Genomic DNA, 19,568 nt, shown 5'->3' with positions numbered 1-19,568 from the left:
CTCGTCTTCCGGTGCGCTTCATTGTACGCTTCTTCTTTCTGTGTTGCAGGGTTGCGGACAGGGGTCATCAGCCAAGGCTCGAGAGGGTACCCAAGGTCCCCTGCAACATCAAGAAAAGCCATCCATTGTTTCTTTGGATCCATATTCACTAACGTGTGCAGTGTCGCGTGCAACATTTTGTTTTGTGGGCATCATACTTGCCAGTTTAAATGCCACTGCCGACTATCTTCAGAATCCTGCCAAATTTCTGTCAATACATGTGTTTCATACAGTATTATCCTAAAATAGTAGTGTCTAGCTTTCCGGTGTGAAATGGAAGTATCAGAAAATGATTTTCTATTTTTGAAGAGTACGATATCATGTGCTGGGCACATTACCCAGTTTGCTCCTCGAAGGTCAGTTTCCATCCCCTCACCAGCTGCTGGCAGGGGTCTAACACTCAGTTATAGTGGTTCAGACACTTTCACAGATGTGGTTCATTATGTTACAGACGTGTTGTAATGCATGCTAGAACACACAGGAAACAAATTGTAAGTGTCATACTTTGCGAGATACAAGCCCTTTAACGCAGTCCCCAACAAAGGTACACTGCAGTTTTTTTACATTTATCTGGGATTAACTCGAGTGACCTGTAACTCTAAGTAGCCCAAAGCTACAGAGAGCACTGTTGCTAAGAGGGGCGCTAGATGGTCGCCTGCTCCGAGATAATTCCGATCTGGGGAGCTTCTTTCAAACATCAGTGGAAGTGCGTAATGCTCACTGACACCATTTACATTTTGTGTATTGAGTCTGATAAAAGAAATATCATGGTGTAGTCTGTAGAGGTACTTTAACTGTGGAGTCATTTATTAATTTAAAACGTTCTCATACTTTACTCTCTGTAATCCACATTCAGCTATGTTTTTCCTAATGCAGTGCATTGTAAAGAATAAATGTGGCAAAACAATAAGAGTTGTCCTGTTGTACTATGTCACATTTTATAGACATATACTGTACACTTGCCTAGAAGCCATTCTCCATCGCCAAACATCTGTGGAGCCTGACGGCGAAGATCACACATACTCCATACGGAGGAGTCATGGCAACTTCCCGGGTAACATGCATTCAGATAGAGGATTCGACGAGTTGCATCTGAAACCTAATTAAGGATTTCTGTATTCTATCCTACTCTTGCATGTGCATATTGTGGTAGTTTACAGGGGCAATCTGTAGTAGCGCAAGCAACAATCTATAGAAAGGTACATATTGCCAGCCGTCTTAGAGCAAAAATTATTTCTCACCCCAAGCACATTGAGGGCATGATACCCCTTGTGGCAGTAGTAATTCCCATCCACAAAACGGGGGTCCCTCGTGCTTGGAGCAATGATTGCGATTGCAGCCCCATCAATTGTACCTGAAAAGAAAACAAAAATTCCTCCTTAAGCATATCACTTTTGCATGCCGTTCAATCGTGTACCACCAATCTAAGCCTGCTTAACTTCTGACTTGGAAGGAATGTAGTTTTGCATTCGTCTTTTTCACACTGTTTCTCTTGCATCAACTGTTCACCTTTTGGGTGTACTACGTACCTCTGCACACATCATAATCTGATGAAATCAAGTAACACATCTCAATAGCACATCTCACGTAACACATCACTACGATACTCATCCTAGTCATTGGTCGAAGTCAAGTGTAACCCCCTCTTCCAGCCATAAGCTGATATTACGAATTCCATAAAACTGTTTAAAAACATTATTGTTTGCATATGCTTCGTGAATAACTTGTCGCATGTTCCAACAATATCTATGTATTATTTTCAGACCACATCATAAAATGCACCTATAAATTATGGACTGTATCGAATATATGTGTTGTACGTACATGCATAAAATGTTCAACTGTGCTGATTACCCGTGTAATTACATTATGGTCTCTTTGGTCCTGAATAACGAATACAGAAATTGTTATGACATTTATTTATTTATTTATTTGAAAGATACTGCCGGCCATCTCTTGATGGCCATGGCAGAGGAGGTGAGTACACTACATACAACACATACAACATACAGCTATACACAGTGCAAAGTGTCCAGTGTTAAACATCTGAAGTCAAGAAAGAAAGTTAGTCTACAAGACCTTGTAAAAACCGGGTTGGTGATGAAATTTGTGTAACACAAGAGGGCAATTTGTTCCATTCTCGTACAGTGAGAGGAAAAAAAAGAAAATTTAAACACATCTTTATTGCAACGAAACTCACGGATTAATTTACTATGTTTCAGTCTTGTGGATCGGCTCGAATTGTAAGTTAAGTAATCGCAGAACTTGAGCCCATTAGTACCGCTGACTATATCGTGCAAAAACTTGAGACGCCGAATTTTCCTTCGTTGAGCCAAGGTTGGCAAACCAGATTTAGCATAGAGTGAAGTCGAAGATGTGTGCTGACCATATGCATTATATATAAATCGAAGGGCTTTTTTCTGCACAGATTCTAGCATGTTAGTATGCGTCTGTACGTAGGGATCCCAAAGAATATCCGCGTACTCTAAAATTGGCCGCACTAACGTAGTGTAAGCCGTCAGCTTCGTTGCATACGTACAGTGGCGCATCGTCCTCCTCAGTGACCAAAGTTTACGGGATGCTTTGGTAGCAACTTGTTCAACATGCTCGGCCCAGCTTAGGTTTGATGCTATTCATACACCAAGGTATTTTTGGTTCTCCACTTTACTCAACACAGTAGTGTTAATGCTATACGGAAAGGACAATGACGTTTTCTTCGTTGTAACACACATGAACACGCACTTTTTCACATTGAGCTCCATCTGCCACATTTCACACCACGTAACAATAGATTGCAGACAGTTGTTTAATTTGACTTGGTCGTTAGTAGTGTTTATACTAGAATACAAAATGCAATCATCAGCAAAGAAACGACACTGGATTCCCGGAATAGCGATGCAGAGGTCATTTATAAAAATTAGAAACAACAACGGTCCAAGCACGGACCCCTGTGGTACTCCGGAGAGAACTGCCAAGGAATGCGAATGGGCTCCACCAACACTCACGAACTGTTTACGAATAGTAAGATAGGAGTGAAACCATTGCAGTATACGATCATTACTTATTATGTTTTTCAATTTATACAACAGCTTAGTGTGCGAAACTCTGTCGAATGCCTTTGATAGATCTAGAAACACAACGTCCGTTTGACCACCTTTGTCTACAACAGAGGCAAAGTCATGAACTATGTGTACAAGTTGCGTAACTGTTGAGTAACCTCGCCTAAAGCCGTGCTGCTCTTTCACCAAGAAATCACTTTCTTCCAAAACGCTAATTATGTGTTTAAAGACAATATGTTCCAGAACTTTGCTACTAGTACTTAGTAGTGATACCGGCCTGTAGTTAGTAATGTTTGATTTATCACCGCTTTTAAATATTGGTACCACTTTGGCTACCTTCCAGTCAGACGGGATTTCACCCGATCTTAAACTGGATTGGTAAATGATACAAAGAAACTTTGAACACCACTCTGCATACCGCTGTAAAAAAGCATAGGGTATCCCGTCTGGACCACACGCCTTCTTTGTGTCCAGCCGGAGGAGCCTATCTAGGACACCCTCTGTGAACACTTCGACATCGCTCAGACCAAAGCAGGTAGAAGAGAAAGGTGGTTCTGTACAGTCGTCGTTGGTGTACACAGAGGCAAACCACCCGTTGAATTCGTCCGCGATTCTCGCGCCGTCGACAACTGCCACCCCATTGAGTTTAATCTCTTTAATCTTATTGTCCTTTTTAACCAGATGACTCCAGAACCGTCTTGGATTATGTTTAAGAAAGTTGTGCATAGTAACATTAAAGAAGTGGAAACGAGAACGGCGTACTAGTGAACGCAATTTTTGACGCAATACCGGGAGTGAGCCTTTGTGCCCTGGATGGCACATTGACGCACTAAGGCAGCCAGGCATTCCAGCAATTTCGTAGAAGTCCCACGTGATCTTCAATCTGTCTTCCGGTGACAAAGGGAACGTGAGATATCGTGGTGCAAGATTCCGGATAATTGCAGTGCTCACAGAATGGATCGCCTCGGACACTGGGCGCTTGCTTGTGAGGAAGTCATGTTCCTCCGCAATGTTGCTGAGAAATGCACCAGTTCCATAAAACCTTAGTGCCATAAGCACCCTCTGTTCAACCGTGAGGGTAGTGATACGCCACTGCTGCGCTGCAAATAGGCATAATATATAAATTTATGGTCATATAGATTGACATAGAAACTGAAATACAAGCAATACAACCTTCTACCCTTAGCAACAGTGAACTGCATTAGTCGTCAGACGTGTGCGGTTGCACTCTTATAAAAAAATTGATATTGTGCTCATGTCCAGGAAAGTAATCCGCTTTTCTTCACGGTCGGTTGTGCAACGCGCTCTTACATGTGCATGGGTAGTCCCGATAGCTATATACTGGCACTGAGGGAAGTGTGTATTTGTACAACGCACGAAACGCAATAAACCTCTATCCTGCCTTCTAGTACACTCTAAAAAAAGGGGTGTCGAAAGAGAGTATTAAGCAATTTTACACCCCGTGCTGTGGATGAACTCTCACCAAACACCCTTGAAACTCCTTGTTTGTGCATTTCCATGTTTTGATGCTTTAATAACTCCCTTCAACCTGCGCTTTACTCCGTGGCGAAAGTTAAATCTGCATATTCCTGGACAGTTTTCCTCCTTGTCGTTGCGCGCAGTCTAGCAACACTGATATCGAGGCCGTTGAGTTTGAGCGTTTGAGCTCTGCGGCGTGCGTCTCTCTCTGCTTGTCGTGCAGAGACTTGTTAAATGTCTATTGGGCCGCTGAATAATATTTTATTCCAACAATAACGTTTTTCAGCATGCTGAGGTGTAATGAATGCGACGACTGCAAGTCATATAGCTGCGTGTCCTACCACTATGTACTCAAGGAGGTAAGTCTCCGTCCTGTGAAACGTACTTACACGTATACGTTGCTTTGAAAGGAGGATCCGCTTTGGGGACACTGCTAACAAAATACGGTAGACGTTGGCCTGTACTTTGTTCACACATATATGGTTGAGAGTTTCTTTCTTTCATAAGCTTGGAAGTACCTTTTTGTTGTGTTCTAAAGGAACTCCGCTAGAGGAATTTTGACAATAGTTGAAATGCGATTTTAGCTAGGACACTGCGTACATGTTAACCAATGTTAACTATATTGCAGAATAGTCTTGCTTTAATGACACGCACTGCAGATGACGAAGGTGATAATTTCCTCTGAAAGGCCAGCATATCTTGGCATGACATTCAAGTGACAAACTGTGAAGGTGGTGTGAAGGAGGTCCCCTGCGCTGGTAAGTTTCAGTGTGGTAGGTACTACTGCTGTTCTGTATTAATATTTCATTCATATGTATCCCGTTGATGATAAGTGGTGTCAGTGTTGAGTTCTAATGCTGTTGTTAGTAAGTTTCAGATTGACCAGTGGTGTACACAGCACAGTGGAAAAGACGATGAAAAAGCTCCACTTCCACAAAGGAAGAAAGTACTATGCAAATTGCAAGGAAGAGAAGGGCAACAGTTGAACAAAAGGGTAGGTACAATGCAGTGAATTAAATCCCCATTATTTTCTTCTATTACATCACATCACAGTGCTGGAGAAAAGTTTGCGGAGCACACTCCGGAGCATATCTTCCTCAGCATGACACGCCAGCAGCGAATGGCACCTATAGACTTGCAAACAGGTGACTGGGTTACCTAGGCACATGTCTGTAAGTTCATGCAACCCCATTAGCTGCTAGCGTGTGACTCTGAGGAAGACGCCGGAGCGTGTTCCATAAACTTTTGTGTAGCACTGTACTAGCATCAATCAATTTTTCCACACGTATGATTCGAACCATTCATTTTCCTAGCACTGTTTGTTTGGCATACGAAATGGTTAATTAGCAAAAATATTTGACATATGATAGCATCACATATCGCCACTGCGTGGACTCTCATTGCCTATATTTATGTTGCAGGTTATTACACAGCAGAAGTAATTTATGTCTTTGCTCATCTGGTGAGGGAGATCAATCTGACCTGTTCACTTGTGTAAGTGCTTACTTTATTTCATGTGCTTTATAATAGATATACAGCAAAGTGCGTACACATACCTATTTTAGGAAAGCTGCAACAGATGAACAAGCGGGAGATTCACTCGCACACCAATATGCACATCCCAAACACTGTGATTTCTGCCAGTCTGGGATGGCACACACATTCTTACAGCATATGGTTTTTACAGTGCATCCTACTATCTGTCCCATCCTTATATTTAAGGAAGTAAAATGTTTGCAAATAAGCGAGTTTTGAATTTTGGTGTGTATGTGCTCTGTTTGATTTGATTCGTCTGTAATTTTCAGTAACGAAAAAAATTACTCTGCCTCTTAGATTAATTGGTCTACATTGCATACTTGACTGATACTACTTGAGAAGGCCATATAGAAAGGAATGTAACATAACTTCGTAATATATCGCTATCATTTCTCTCCCCTTAGCGGTGTCGCTTAAGGCAAAAATGATCTATATCTCACAAAAATGCTCACAGAAGACCCATTCAAGTTCCAGTCCTCCTGTATCACGGTGAAGGGACACGCCTGTCCAGTAAATGGCCGCATTCAAACATCACGAAGACTTCAACCTGAAGTATGTTGCATTGGTTAGGGAACGCTTTAAGTGCCGTTAAGCCCTTTAGATCCTAACTTGTTGTTTCTAGTCATATAGTTCCATGTACATAGCGTGTAATGTGCATTGTAATGTTCAACTTCTGTTCTGTATCAGAGGCACAATAAATGTATGTTTTTTCAAACATACTGTTTTACAACACTTCCTTGCATGTTTTTCAAGATGAAAAGTTGACTAGAGTAATGCACACCCCAGGATAGGGGCATAATTTTTACGCCTTATGTAGTGTAACCATAACTCCCCAACGGAGTTATGTTAACCTCATGAGTGGAGTTGCTTTTACACTCGACATGCTGGAGTAAATAGGGAGCTGTATAGGAGTAACTTTTACTCCGTACTATAGGGGTAAATTTTACTCCATAGTTCCCGGAGTTGCAGATACTCCTCAAAAAGACTATAATTTTGCACATGGGAGTTAGGGTGTTTTACTCCCGCAAAGGAGTCAGTATGACACCTTTTTTTTAGAGTGTACCTGCGTATTACTGCCTCGGATGCTTAACACTAGCGACCACCTCCACAAGCTTCCGTGTAGGATACGTACCATCTTCATTCGCACACTTCCATGACGCACTATTCAAACGGCAGTCTGTGAACGACCGTGTTTCGAAAAGATGTCTCGCGCATAGGAAGCTCACGAGGAGCTCACGAGGAACATTCATTTTACACATAGCTCGTGGAACAAAGCGGTACTTACGTTTCTGTAAATCTCTTGAAACAGCATCGCCGACTTCCCTTACGGCGTCTTTGGAGAGGCAGAACTTTGCACTGAATTGTTCTTCAGTTAATGCACTGAAAGCATCACGATGCCGGCGAAACACACGAGACCTTTCTTCTTCGCATACACCTTGATCAGCGAGGAACAAGTATAAGTCGGCCATGCTTATGACGACATCCGAGCTCCGTGACGAGAAATTGAACGCCGCCTCGCTGTCGCCGCTCGGTGATGACCTCCTCTCCGCGCTGTGGCGGCGGCGGCGTGGCCAGCAACAGCGTTTCAAGGAGCTGTGATGATAGAGGTCACGTGCCGGCTCGGTCGCTATAGCAACGACGGCGTATGGCGAGACGCGGAGAACGCCAGCAACGCGCCCTAGGTGGTGTTTGCACGGGCCGCCGAACACGTGAATTTCGTCTTCTGCTTCTTCTCTTACGGCCAAAATGTGCATTTCTGAATAAATGCGGACTTCGTGAACTCGACTGACTTTGTTAATTGCCCCAGAAGTCCGATGCGACCCTTATCTTCGTTCTGGCAACCAGCTTTTGCTTTCGGTACACAATCGGGTACTTCGAGTCACTTGTCTGTTGTTATGCAGACGTACATATTTCGGTGCTTGTGAATTTAACATTTTCAGATAAGTTTGTACGGACGAAGGGATTCATCTCCAGCAATATGTATGACTCTGGAGACAAAAGCTTCACATTTTCATGTGCTGTTGTTGGCCTGTTTCTGACTGAAGACTGGATTTGCTGACGATACCAGGGACCTTGAACCGGAGGAACGAGATAAATATTCCAAGGCACAGGAGCGGTACCAGCTGCAATCTGAAACACAATTTGCTCGAAAAGATATGACCCAGAAGCACTCACAAGTTCTTAAAAAAGAACGATGGGCTTGTAGGGTCAGGAACTGGATGGTCCCCCAAGAGTACGCATGTATTTGTCCTGATCGCTGGTCAATGAAACCCTGGTCCCCTGGTCAATGAACCCATGACACGAGATAGGATCTTTGAACTAACAAACGTATTCCACTTTGTAAGCATGCCTGGTCTCTGCGATGAACAAGGAGAGAACAAGCTGTTCCATACTCAGCCTGTTTTAGATTCGTTTCGATCAGTCTATCTGAAGACTCCAAGACCCCACAACTTATGGTTGGACGAGTAAATATATAATTTCGTTTGGGAGGACATGGCCCCGCTGGACAATACCTCCTAAGGACAACTTCTTGAGAATACCCTACTTTAACTGCTTGCAAGAACCGAGTAAAAACATTTCAACTACAGCTACGATCGATTAAAAACGAACGGATTCCTTATTTACTTCATCGTGAACCTGTACAAGTCTTCTCCTCCTTCACGTTTGAACGAGGTGAGAAAAGGAAATGTGCGTAGGCATTTACGCTTCGATAAGCCCCTGCCCCATATGGTCACTGTACTCTAGACTTCCTAGCGTCCCAAGCTTCCCATAAACAAAAAACGACGATGTACGATTGCGAAATCTTGGAACTCACCTGCCTGAACCCCATCGCTTCCTCAGTGCTGAGAGTCGTTTGTGTTTCCAACGAAGCCTTCGTTTTGTGCAAATCCTCTCTACTGAATCATCAATACGAAAAAAGAAGAGAGCGCTGGCAGCACTGGATGCTATACCTGAAAACCTACGACGGGACTGCCGTGGTTTTCTACAGCTACGGGCTTCCTCTCATTGGAGAAAACATTCGAAGAACTCTACTTGTGTGCGAGTATAACGACAAGTGTACTCAATCTCTTTTTTTTTTCACCATACCACGTATGTGTCTACATAGCCACACGCATGTTGAAACGCTATACCTTGAAAAATTGCATATCCATGTTTTGCTGCAACGTCGAAGAGAACGACCAAACAATAAAACGTCTCCTCGCCGGAGAACTCTTTTCGTAAAGTACCGTCGCTTTTTTATTTCACGACATACATAACATGCTTGCGAGACGATCTTCCAACATACTGATTCGACGCTTTTCACTGTTCACCATGACGTCCAGGGAAGTCTGGAGAGCCCAGTAGCGACGAACGATGGCTCGGTTGAAACCCGCGTTGATGATGTAGTGGTCGAGGTCCTCACCTCTTTTGTGCAGATTCGCCCAACCTTAACTTGAACACGGCGCCTGCCTGCGGAGCAAGAGGGACGACACTCTAGCGGCTCTAACGGAAATTATTGGGGAAGTGTGTTGAGGGGAGTCCTACTCGCGTCACGGGGTCGCCCGTCTGAGAACTGGTGCTCCGCTTCGAACGGGCAATGATAGGAGACGCATCGCTTTAGCTAGTTTGTAGTGATTACGTGAGCTTGTGCCATCTGATATCGTTGTGCATCAAAACTGCCGTTTCGATGCCATTAACTGCACGGGAAATGCTTTGTGCGTTCAAACGCTACAAGATAATTTCACTCGCATAACGGACTTGATTTATTCTTGAAACAGCATGGAAGTGGTAATGGACAGTGTATATGTGAATAATGCGAGCGAGTAACCACGTTGTGACGTCGCATCGAAAATTCCATTCTGATGACGTTCTACGAAGCCTTGTTTACCATAAGTTGTTTCGACGTAAGACGTATAGCAAGTTGCTCATCCTCGTTGTTGTTGTTTGAAGAAACAAAAAATAAATGGAAGAAGGGTAGTGGTCATAAGAGCGCCGGCGACTCCACGTTATTTAGTTAACATCTTTAATTTCTTCACCAGTATGTACGAGGGGTGTTCAAGTCAAACCAGGAGTTTTCGTTTTTCGCAAAAGTAAAATCAACTTACAGGCGAGAAATTGTTTTTTATTTTTCAACGTAATCTTCAGCTGCACTAATGCACTTGTCCCAGCGTTTCGCGAGGGCTTGGATGCCAGTAGCATAGAAATCCTTACCGGTGCGTAGCAGCCATGATCGGACCGCATTCTTTATCTCGTCGTCGCAGCTAAAGTGGCGGCCCCCAAGAAACGCCCTCAGTGGCCCGAAGAGATTGAAATCGCTGGGGGCGAGGTCCGGACTGTAAAGGGGATGTGGCAGTAACTCCCAGCCAAGTTCCTGTACGGCGCGTGTCGTGAGATGCGCGGTATGCGGGCGTGCATTGTCCTGTAGGAGGAGGACTCCTATGTTAATGAGGCCCGGCCGCTTTTGCTTCAGCGCCTTATGCACATCCCTGAGAATCTAGCAGTAATATGCACTATTGATGATGGTAGCAGTGGGCAGAAAATCAACATGAACAACGCTAGCCTTGTCCCTGAAAACCGTGGCCATGACCTTTCCCGCAGACGGGGTGCACGGAACTTCTTGGGAGCTGGCGAGCCCGGATGTTTCCACTGTTTCGATGCGCGTTTAGACTGAGGAATGAAATGGTGCACCCATGTTTCATCGCACGTGATGATCCGATCAAAGAACGGCTGTCCTTGAATGCCGAAACGGTACCTTAGCTCTTGGGAGATTTCCAGTCTTCTCTGCCGGTCGAACACGGAGAGCTGCCACGGGACCCAACGGGCACTAACTTTCCGAAACTGGAGGTGTTCATGAATGATAGTGTTCAACGTTCCCACAGAAAGGTCCAGGAAGGGGGTTGCCTCAGGACAGAAGCCGCCGATATTTCGAACAGAGACTGTTCTTCTTCTGGGCCCAGAAGAAGAACAGTCTCTGTTCGAAATATCGGCGGCTTCTGTCCTGAGGCAACTCCCTTCCTACCACAGAAAGGTCCGTCTTTCGAGCTAGTTCGAGACATGTTATCCGTCGGTATTCACGAGAGTATCCCGTATTCCGAGTATTCCGTGTATTCACGAGAAACTTCATGACAATTCGCTCTTCGACGTGCGCGCTCATCTCGTTGTCGGTCATCTTGTCCAGCACGTGTCTTCTTCTTTGCACAAACTTTGGACCACCACGTGGTGAACGCAGAGGCCTGTAGCGTGCGAAAATGACGAAAAAGAAGTAGCGCAAGCCATTTGTACACTCAGGAGACGGAAAGTCCCGGTTTCACTTGAACACCCCCGTATTATCAACTGCAACACAAGGGGAATCACTGAAAGAATGGAACAAGCTTGTGAACTGGCGGGTCCTAAAGCGAGGGAATTTACGGATAAAGCATTCATAGAATAAGCGACGCCGGTTTCACTCCCCTGACGAGCTGTGGACGGCAGTAGAGACCGAAAGGAACAACCTCCGCGAAGACGCCGGGCTCATGGACCATCTCCTCGCGTCACTGCCACGGTGCATGCATCTCGTAATAGAGGCGAACGGAGAGCCCATACGTTATAAAGCGCAAGCCTTTACCTATGTAGTGCTGCAGTACACAAGTGTTGAAACAAGATATTTTGAATTTGAATTTCCACATGAAGCGCTTGCCGACACTGCGGAACGTAGATGTAATCTTCTCACCCCAGTTCTTGTTTTACATGAGCGTTAGTCAGGAATGCATCAGCAGCGCCGCAGGCAATGAGAAGTTCGCTCTCTTCTGTATCAGGCCTGCTAGTAATTGTTTACAAGATACATTTCCTGATGTGCCATTCCTCTATGAACTCCTGAGTTATGCGGTTTGCGGTTGCCAGACAGCAACGTATTCCATCACCATTGCATCATTATGTTTGTGCTCTTACTGAACACTTGCAGTGTTTATGATTGCTATGTTTATCGCTCTAAAGGTTTCCATTAGTCCCCAACAAAAGTTCCTTTGAGATAAAACAATGCAGTACATCGAAAAGCCATCGCGAGCATATGATACGATGTGGCGCGGACTGTGGTGTTTTAAGCAACAATCTTTTCCAACGCCATGCATTCACGCATTGCTTGCAATCCATTCTTGAATTCCAATCAATGTGACGCCACTGTATCCCATACAAGTGGCATGTTTATTAACCTGGCGGCTAACGCGGACAATGACTGATCAGATGGAGAAAATTCCAATCGCCCGCAGCAATCTCAAGAACAGACTGGAACGATGTGTAGGTAACAAATATTCACATAGCAGTCAGCGCCCGCAGCCGCCGGCTCTAAAGCGAAACACACCGCCTCCAAAATACTGTCGCCACCGGCGAGCGCGCTCGGAAGATCTCTGATTTGCTGCACATTTTATGTATAAATATTTGGATGCTCATTGGTCTCCAAGAACTGGCGTCCGTTGCCTTCGCGCTGATTGGGCGAGAGTCATTTGATTGGGGCGCGAGTATCCAAACGGTCGGTCGAACGGAGGAGAAAGAAAAACGACGGAGGAGACATCACGTCTGTCCGGCCACGCATGTTCTCTCGGATTGCAACCGTTGTGCACGCAGACGCAAGGGGGTAGTTTGAGGGTTTTGAATGCTTTAGATTTAGATTGTGGCGAATGCTAATGTGAGAACGGAATGGCACATCCACGTGATCATCACAACAGCGGGAAGACGAACATGACAGGGAATCCCTGCACCTCCAAAGGACGCAGAAATCGTCAGAGAGGAAGTCTGCACTCTTTCCGACGTACCGCAGGTGAACGGTAAGACAAGTTTGATTACTTTTTGCGACCGGTACGTTAGCGGCGTTTCACTGTGCAGTGCATTGCCGTCACTTGTACGTTTCTGATATGCCGCTAATCAAATTATGTGTGCTTATGCTAGTTGCCCCTCATGCACGTCGCAGCCGTTCATTCACTGTGATCTACGAACATTTGTGACAAGTGCGCATTAGTGTTCAAATACGAAATCAAGATCGATTGGCTATCATAGCAGTGATTCTCGTGCAGAGTTACGGATAATCAATAGATTTTTTTCTCCCGCAGCCATGGGCAACAACGACGCACATAGCTCAGCATTGGCTTCTGAACTGCCCTTCGATGTCGAAGCACCTAAAGCTCCAGTGAAGCCTGTTACAAGATGTAAAAACATATGTACTGTAGCTTTTTCGAGGCAGTTCCCGAGGACAAATAAACTTGATTTGTCATACACCATCGCTTTTTGATTGTCAGCTTGGGACAGCATGATCGTTGCTCTACAGCAATCGCCGAAGACAAACGGACGAGGCTGGGGGGTAGGGGGGACGAGAGGAGAGACGAAAAACCAGAGGAGAGAAGGGGTAGGAGGTTGAGAAAGGAGGTCGGTCTGCGCATGCGCACTGGGCCCCAGCTTTTTTCCCGCGCTGCAGCTCGGGGACGCTGTGAGTGGCTCCTGGAGATCACGTGGTTTGGGCGCCCGCCATTTTCCCTGGACCACTGCGTAAACGGGAGCTTCCGGCGGATGGCGGCCGTTCGAAGCGGAGGGACGGCCACCTCCGTAACGCGAGTAGGGCAGCCCTCAACGTTCTCCCCCTATAATTCCAGTTAGAGCCGCTAGGGTGTCGTCCCTCTAGCTCCGCAGGCCAGCGCCGTGTTCAAGTTAGGATTGGACGAAGCTGTACCTTTCGAAGGGCTCGAGCTTGTAGTATAGGAAGCGCCTCATTTTCTTTGCAATCTCTCCGCTGGTTGTGAATAGACGTACCGTCTTGCGAATCGATCGAAAGTCACCCTCACAACCACTGTTGGGAATGTAATCGCATAATCGAATTAAATCTCGGTACATTCGCGTTTGAACAAAGGTTGCAAACCTATTCTCGGGCGTCATGACTGAGACGGAATGAGAGTACAACATCTTTTTATTTATCGTGAGTGGTTACATGTGGAAGAGAGAGAGTTATCCCCCAACTTTGGCTTCGTTGCCGGGAAGGCAGCTCAAATACGGATGAAGATTGGAGTCTAGCCAATGATTGGGGTTCCTGGACCACTGTTCATCACAGCAGCATGTCTTCAACTGATCACCAGCCCGCAGAAAGAATTTGTTGGGAGCAGTCTTGAAGGTTAAAACCAGGGGCAAATCTCCCGTCAGTAGCCATTCGTAATCAGAATATACAAAATACCGTGGGAAACGCGCACAGACACACGTACAGTCTTCATCAGGTACCCAGTGACACTGGTGGTCCAGCCTATCAATATTTTTTCCTTTTCTTTCCTTCCTTCCTCCTCGAATTCCTTTACAATGCACGTCGAACGATAATGTTCCAGTGCCAAGAAACGGGCATATCAATCAGTCTGTGCAATGCTTTTGATATAAAAAAAAAGAAAAAAAGAAACGTGATCGGTTATAGAACGGTTAAAACTAGGAGATGGAAAACAAAAAGTGTACTTTCGACCACAAACCACCGCGGTTGGTGCAGAAGAAGCGAGCACTGCGAATCTGCCAACACGTGCCGCAATATTCGTGTCAGCTGAAAACACTTAAAACACGGACCTTTTTGACGACATGGAAATCACTTACGAGGATCAGAGCGTGGCAACGAAATGTTTTTCGTTTCTGGTACGCCAAAAAGGGTCGGTTCCGGCTCAGCTTCAGAGTTTACGTATATCGGTTTGATTAACCGGTTCAGTGGCTGACAAACTGGTTCAGAACCGGTTCTAGGATATGCGACAAAATTATAGGTAGCTGCTAAAATGATAGATCTCTTAGTTACGCATTTTATGTATTTATTTGTTTTTCGACCCACAGGATCCCCTTTCATCCCTTCCCCGAGCAATGTGCCGCCAATCTAACCAGGCTCGAATCCCCACGTCCCCCCTACCCACCCCTCAGGATATGATTTTAATTTTAAAAAACGATATTCCTATATTATAACGGTAACACATCATCTGGAAGTGGAACGCATTTTTTATGCAGCATCTTCATAAGGCAAACTCACTATTGCTCAAATTAACTTCAAATGCCCCACTGCAGTCTCAAGAGTCAGGACTTGCCTCCTTGGGTGTCACTAGGTTGAAGCACTAACATATATGTAATTGGAGGGACTTCACTCACCGAAACTTACATTCAGCCTTTCGCCTTCTTTGCGCCTGCGTTCTGACTGACTGACACAACTTCGGCCAGCGTCTACACCTCTAAAATCGAAACTATAGAAGTATGCCACGCCGCAGCCGCCGCTTTCGGAGCCGGGGCACTTCCAAGTTGCACATGGAAGCATTCAACTGCTGGGAAAGGGGGGATCGGCACACTTGCAGCAGCAGTGCGGTGCAGCCTTTTTGAACGTAGTGTTTCTTTCACTACGTTTTTAATGTTCCACATCATGTTGTTACAATGCATTGCTGCTGCAAACTTTCGAAGGTAGGAATGGCAAAACATGTTTCTTCTATAGGCGGCGGCGGGAGGACTTCCTTCACCCTTGGCCTTGTGTGTCCCGCGCTACCGAATGGACCGCCATATCTGGAGTATTATGTCATGTAAAACGGATGTCGCCACCAGACGATGAGATGAATAGCAGGAGGCACACACCAACCGGAAACGGTAACCAAAGTTTTTAGATCGGTTCGGTTCCAGTTCAGCTCCAAGATGGCGCTAATAATTTCGGTTCAGTTCCAGCTAAAAATAACGGTTAATTCCAGTTATCGATTTTGGTTTCGATTCGGGTTGACGCTCTGACGAGGATCCTCCAAGCTGGGCATGGTTTCTACACGAATGATGATAAAACTACCGATTCGAAATTTACAGTAACGCTTTTCCTCTCACTCTCTATAACGTCCTTGAACGTGTTGTGACATGTTTCAAAACACGAATTTAATTAGTGTAGTGGTTAGCGTGCTGGCTATGTCAATTTGAGTCTGGGTGGTTCGAATCCTGGTGCCGGTATTGTTTTTCAGGAAACGATACTTCTACAACTACTATACAACTTCTACAGGGACACCGTCAGCCACCGAGCAAACGCGTCGACCTCTCCTGTACTTAATAACAACAAACATTCCTCAACCGCAAGGAAAAGTGGGTATGGTTCTTTAGGGAGAATCGCGTTCTGATTTTGTTTGACCGCAGTGCCGCGCTGTCTCGTACTCCAATACAAGCGTATCGAGGCCTCGGTACAGTACAACCCTATCTTGGTAACAGTCCGATAGACATCTCCATCGGCAATGACGACAGAGTAAGCAGGCCGGCTTTTGTAATAAGTACAACGGATGCTGACGACGAACCTCTCGATCGGCACGACAATGCATACGAACTGCTCATGTGGGAAGGGGATCAGTCGTATGCACATTTCATTCCTCTCTCTGGTTGGGTGACAGTTGAATCACCAGATCGGGGCATGCCCAGAATTTCGATGGTAAGGTGAGCCACTTGAGGGTCGTAGACTCGTCGAACTACGAGAACACGTTGCAGAGAACCATCCGTCCGTCGTGGAGTGTTCATCCCTTTTTTTATGACAGATGGGGCACCCGACGGATCGGGTATTACGTACTTGGTTTTCTGTTTTCCGCACGACAACGTCGACGATTTGGGACTCTATCTACCGAACAAGTGCAGAAAGTTGGGCTAGTTGGTGGGAGAGCATACTGCAATATTTGGTGACCCGAAAGACGAGGACGTAGGGTACACACGAACAAGCGTCACTCACAACTGAAGTGTATTGCGAAAAAAAAAAGGAGGCAAAAATACACAAACCGGGAACAAGCGACACATGCCGATATTCAAGACTTCACACATGCGGACTCCTCGCGACTGTTGATGTGATGGTAAACTCTTTAATCATATGAAGAAGATGGTGAACGGTGTGCGTGCATATATACTTCGATGTCGGAGAGTTGTCGTTTTAGTGCTTGTTCTCTTGTCGCGTTTACTTAGCCCTAACTGCAATTCCTCGTACGCCATCAGAACCGTATTTAGCGAGGAGAAGTGCATGTTTTATGATGTACCTTGCTACGATCAACAGAGCATGGTCCAATTTATCTTGTTATTCGTGTCCGCGTATGCCCGTGCATGTTCACAATTCCACTGTTGTTGCTGTTCTCGTCCGTGTGTGCCGGCACATGTTCACGTAAAAGCAGTGTGTTCTCATACAGAAATTCTTGTGTGTGTGCATGTCCTTTTCTTTTTCTTTTTTTTTTTTCAGTTCGCGCGTGTTTGTCCTTCATTAGGAAATTTTCTTCTGTACTCCTGATGTGATGCTTTGCTAGCGGAGAGTACAGTTTATTTGTCCAAACTATTTTGGAGGTACATTCAGTAGGCACCAACTTTTGTGCCTGCTTGCTTTTGTTCCGGTCTCTGCAAATAAATTTTCCCCGGAGCTGACCTTTAACATCAGAGTGAAGATGTGCTGCTCCAATGGCCCTGTTACTAATGTGGAAACTATGAATTGCAGATGGGTTTGACAGATTCATTTCGGTGAGCAACACATATGAACCAGCACACACAACGTTGAAAGACATCAAGTAAGTTTAGCTAAAGTGCGTTGCCTCTTATCGCGACCAGGTGCTGGGTCGACGGCACTTGATAAGTCGACCAAGCGTGACGATAAGCGCGTCATCCGCGTCATTCAGGGCTACGTCCATCTGGAAGAGGGCGCTGATGGTGTTTGTGGCATGATATAAGGGGGGTGGAGGGTTTTGGCTGCGGTTGTTGCTCTGGTATTATTGGCGGTTGCTGGTTGTGTCATGTTTCGCAAAGCGGTATGTAATTAAACTTTGTTATTGTTCTTAGCACTTCTCACTTGTTGTGTCTTCCTTGGCGACGGAACGGACCGGCTGAAGCCCCGAGGTTGTGAAAACACGGGTTTCCACAACTGGCACCCGACTTTTGGGGGTCACAGCTCGTCCGTTCGACAGCTGGGAAGACGCAGCACGTACTGTTCCTTTTTAATAGGGTACGGTTTTTTCTTCTTTCACTTAGGACTCCGCCTGTTTGTTTGTTTTCTTTTCCCGGGGTGTCGTCTTTCTCCCCCTGAGCTAGCGTTTTTTCTTGTTGTTTGGGTTAAGTGCTTCCGTTTTTAGTGCTTCACAGCTCCCACTTGGTGCACGAGGCCCGGAGCTGCAGCAGTATTCGCCGCCGCCAGGCAGATACGTCCACCGGAGCGGATGGAAGGGCATTGTGCAGCAGGAGTCACGCTCGGAGGAAGGGCTGGCACACAGCGCCTGGGCGCCGACGGAGCCGAAACCACCAGCCGGGAATAATGGAGCGCATGCAGTGCCTCCGTCCCAAGGTACGTCAACTACGGTACCTGCAGTGCCGCAGTCGGACGGCACTACAACGGGAGATCTCCTGTCACGCATGACGGAGTTACGTTCGTTGGTGGTACAATGAATTGATACCGGGTCAGTTTCGCCGCCGCAGGCACAAGCGCCCCCGCGACTGAATTTACGATAAAAAGTCGGTCGCAGACTTCTTGGATGACTTTACAGCCTATCAGACTGGTAAGGGTATCTCAGTTCAAGTCCTGATACAACGCATCGTTGCCGTGATCGGAGACGCCGCTTCCAGAAGCGGGTTAAGAACGAATTTCTTCCTCGGGATTACGAATACCGTATCCTAGAGGAGCTGCATTAGCGTACTCATCATCCAGATGAGATATTAGCAGAATTCGTTCGGGCCTTACAAGAGCTGTATAGCAGAGCTGAACCTACTGCTACAGAGGAGGAGCGTGTGGCAAGAGTTACCCGTCAGGGTCATCCTCGCTACTGGCCTTATCTTCGAGCTCATCGCTTTAATAGCCTTGAAGCGCTGTCGCAACAGGCTCGCGCTATACAGGGCGACCTCCTAGCAGAACTCGAGTATCGGTCCCCGCTGCCGACTAAATTAGCGTTAGAACCGCGTTGTGCGTGGTCAGCGGGAGCAGCCTTGGTTGAGCGCCTACCTGCAATGGGACTGGATAAGCACACCTGCAATTATTATGCGGAGTCATCACGCCGAGCACCTGATCCATTCCGTTATGAACAGAGGGTGATCCCGGCAGGAACGAGCTTTGACAGACCCGTCCTGTCCCATAACAGTGGTCAACCCGGCTACTTAGGTGGCGAAACCCCCAGGAGGCCGCGAAAGCAGCGGCAGCCCTGACCACTTTCGTCAGGACTGTCCGCAACAAATGCGAACATTGCGCACACAACGCAACAAGAGCGAATTAACGGTTACAATCCGTAACCCTTATAATTCAGAAGCTGGCTTTGCAAGCAGCAAGATATCAGGAGACGCCTCAGCTCCTTTCGCTTTCTCCGTCCGAGAACATCGGGGACAAGGAACCAAACTTCGCTGTTCGAATTTTGGGAAGGGATTACATCGCTCTTACCGACACGGATGCTCCCAAGCAGCATACTGAAAGTCGAATGCAAGGGGGGTGGACGGTATGTGTCTTATCAGCGTTCTTTAGTTTCATGAGTCTGGTCAAGGCCTTCCACC

This window comes from Ornithodoros turicata, chromosome 4 (assembly GCF_037126465.1).
Source record: "Ornithodoros turicata isolate Travis chromosome 4, ASM3712646v1, whole genome shotgun sequence".
Classification (NCBI taxonomy): Eukaryota; Metazoa; Arthropoda; class Arachnida; order Ixodida; family Argasidae; genus Ornithodoros; species Ornithodoros turicata.
This window is presented reverse-complemented; position numbering follows the sequence as displayed.